This window comes from Arachis ipaensis, chromosome B05, assembly GCF_000816755.2.
Source record: "Arachis ipaensis cultivar K30076 chromosome B05, Araip1.1, whole genome shotgun sequence".
Taxonomy (NCBI): Eukaryota; Viridiplantae; Streptophyta; class Magnoliopsida; order Fabales; family Fabaceae; genus Arachis; species Arachis ipaensis.
In genome coordinates, this window is record NC_029789.2 from 86,818,923 (window position 1) to 86,822,883 (window position 3,961).

A 3,961-nucleotide genomic window follows, 5' to 3' on the forward strand; every position below is an offset into this window, starting at 1 on the left:
GCGTTAAACGCCAGAATAGGCAGCACTCTGGGCGTTTAACGCCAGAAAGGGCTGTCTGGCATCTGGCTGGCATTAAACGCCAGAAATGGACATCTGGCTGGCGTTTAACGCCAGAAATGGGCAGGAGACTGGCATTTAACGCCAGGAAAGGTAGCAGAGCTGGCTTTAAATGCCAGATTTGGCATAGAATGAGCGTTTGAATGCCAGAACGGTGCAAGCACTTAAATTCCTTGACACCTTAGGATCTGTGGACCCCACAGGATCCCCACCTACCCCACTTCTTCTTTTCTCCTCTTCACACCTTTCCATAACACTCTTCCCCATACACCCTTGACCAATCACCTCAATACCTCTTCCCCAAACACCATTCACCTATCAAATCCTACCCTCTTTTCCATATCCTATTCACCACTCACATCCATCCATCATTAAACCCCACCTATCTCACCATTCAAATTCAAACCATGTCCCTCCCAAACCCACCACACATGGCCGAAAACCCCCTCTCTCTTACCCTATAAATACCCCTCCTCACCACCTTCATTTTCACACAACATACACAATTCTCTCCTCCTTGGCCGAACCCTTCACTACCCTGCATCTTCTCCATTTCTTCTTCTTCTACTCCTTTCTTTCTTCTTTTGCTCGAGGACGAGCAAATATTCTAAGTTTGGTGTGGAAAAAGCTAAAGCTTTTTGTTTTTCCATAACCACTAATGGCACTTAAGGCCGGAGAAACCTCTAGAAAGAGGAAAGGGAAGACAATTGCTTCCACCTCCGACTCATGGGAGATGGAGAGATTCATCTCAAAGGTCCATCAAGACCACTTCTATGAAGTTGTGGCCAAGAAAAAGGTGATCCCCGTGGTACCCTTTAAGCTCAAAAAGAGTGAATATTCGGAGATCCTACATGAAGTTCAAAGAAGAGATTGGAAAATCCTCACCAACCCCATTCAACAATTCGGGATCTTAATGGTTCAAGAGTTCTATGCTAATGCATGGATCACTAAGAACCATGACCAAGGTGTGAACCCGAACTCAAAGAATTGGCTCACAATGGTTATGGGGATTACTTAGATTTCAGTCCGAAAAATGTGAGGTTAGCATTCAACTTGCCAGTGATGCAAGGAGACCCTTACCCTTTCACTAGAAGGGTCAACTTTGATCAAAGGTTGGACCAAGTCCTTAGGGACATTTGTGTGGAAGACCCTCAATGGAAGAGAGATTCAAGAGGCAAGCCGGTTCAACTGAGAAGGCTTAACCTCAAACCCGTGGCTAGGGGATGGTTGGAGTTCATCCAACGCTCTATCATTCCTACTAGCAACCGGTCTCTGAAGTTACAAGAGACCGGGCTATCATGATCCATAGCATCATGAATGGAGAGGAAGTAGAAGTTCATGAGATCATATCCTTTGAACTCTACAAGGTGGTGGACAAGTCCTCTACTTTGGCAAGGTTAGCCTTCCCTCATCTCATTTGTCACCTCTGCAATTCAGCTGGAATTGTCATAGAGGAAGACACCTTCATTGATGAAGACAAGCCTGAAGAACGGATGATTGACGGTTTAGAATTCAGAATAAATTTCCGTTACAAGTATAGTTTCTAAACCAAGCAATCATCCTTTCTTACAAACGTTTTGGTTGTCACAAGTAACAAAACCCAATAAAAAGTAATAACCGAAGTATTTAAACCTCGGGTTGTCTTCTTAAAGAATTGCAGGGAGGTATGATTTATTATTGGTTATGGAAAAAGATATATTTTTGGGTTTTTAATGTATAAGATAGAAAGCAAGAATAGTAAATGGCAAGAAAGTAAATTGTAAGGAATTAATTTAAATAAATAATAAAACTCTTGGCAAAGTATAAGAACTGGAAGTCCTATCCTAGTTATCCTTATCAATTTTGATGAGAATTGGATTATTCTCCCACTTTGTTAACCTCTAACTATGAAGGTTAGTTAAATGGATGAATTAATTTGAATCCTCAAGTCCTAGTCTTTCCTTGGGAAAGGATAGAGTTATTAGAACTCGAATTAATTCTTGAAGAATTCCAATTTTCAGTCAACACCTCAAGTTTGATAACTCAAGCGTCACCAATTATTTAACCAAAGCCAAAAGGGAAAATTCTAAATTAAATTGAAGACATCATAAATAGAATAAAGCAATCATAAATCTGAAACACATCAAATTACGTTTAAACATAAATTCAAATCTAACATGGAAAAGTTCATAAAGTAAATTGGGAAAATAAATAAAAGGAACCGTGAACCTGAGAAGAAGTTGAAATCCTAAATCCTTTAAGAGGAATCCTAATCCTAAATCCTAAGAGAGAGGAAAGAACCTCTCTCTCTAAAAATTACATCTAAAACTAAAAATTATGAATTATGAGCCGATTATTATGAATGAATGGACTCCCCCACTTTATAGCCTCTAATCTGTGTTTTCTGGGCCGAAAACAGGTTCGAAAACTGCCCAGAAATCGCTGGAGAAGAAATCTACCACGCTGATTTTCGTCACTGCGACGTGTCCGCGTAGAGCACGCGTTCGCATCATATAGCGTCAGGGCAACTATAACAAATTATATATCAAATTGAAGTCCCGGACGTTAGCTTTCCAACGCATTTGAAACTGCGTCGCTTGGACCTCTGTAGCTCAAGTTATGACTGTTTTAGTGCGAAGAGGTCAGGTTGGACAGCTTTGCAGTTCCTTCAACTTCTTGTATTCCTTCCACTTTTGCATGCTTCCTTTCCATCCTCCAAGCCATTCCTACCCTATAAACTCTGAAATCACTTAACACACATATCAAGGCATCTAATGATAATAAGAGAGGATTAATATTAGCAATTTAAAGGCCCAGGAAACATGTTTTCAATAATAGCACAAAATTAGGAAGGAAAACGTAAAACCATGCAAATAGTATGAATAAGTGGGTAAAGAGTTGATAAAAATCACTCAATTGAGCTCAAGATAAACCATAAAATAGTGGTTTATCAAAGCCCATCACTAAGAAAAGGATGGAGCAAACAAGAGAGCCCACTCATGGACCTCAACAAGAGTATGAGGACATTCCTCATCATGAAATCCCTGAGATGCCTCAAGGGATGCATTTTCCTCCACAAAACTATTGGGAGCAAATCAACACCTCCTTAGGAGAATCGAGTTCCAACATGGGACAACTAAGGATGGAACACCAAGAGCATTCCATCCTCCTCCATGAAATTAGAGAAGACCAAAGAGCCATGAGAGAGGAGCAACAAAGGCAAGGAAGAGACATAGAGGAGCTAAAGCACTCCATAAGATCTTCAAGAGGATTCCTCTTCTTTTCTGTTCTCTTCTTTTTCATATGAGCGGGAGCAAGGATAAGAACATTCTTGTTGAAACTGATCCGGAACCTGAAAGAACTCTAAAGAGGAAGCTAAGAGAAGCTAAAGCACAACACTCTGGAGAGGACCTGACAAAATTTTTCGAAAGAGAAGAAGAGATGGCCGAACCTAATAACAATGGTGGAGATGCAAAGAAGATGCTTGGTGACTTTATTGCACCCTCTTCTAACTTCTGTGGAAGGAGCATCTCAATCCCTGCAATTGGAGCAAACAACTTTGACTTAAGCCTCAATTAGTTTCTCTAATGCAACAGAACTGCAAGTTTCACGAACTTCCATTGGAAGATCCTCATCAGTTCTTAGCTGAATTCTTGCAAATTTGTGACACTATTAAGACCAATGGGGTTAATCCTGAGGTCTACAGACTTATGCTTTTCCCCTTTGCTGTAAGAGACAGAGCTAGGACATGGTTGGACTCACAACCTAAAGATAGCCTGAACTCTTGGGAGAAGTTGGTCAATGATTTCTTGGCCAAATTCTTTCCACCTCAAAAGTTGAGTAAGCTTAGAGTGGAAGTCCAAACCTTCAGACAGAAGGAAGGTGAATCCCTCTATGAAGCTTGGAAAAGATACAAGTAATTGAT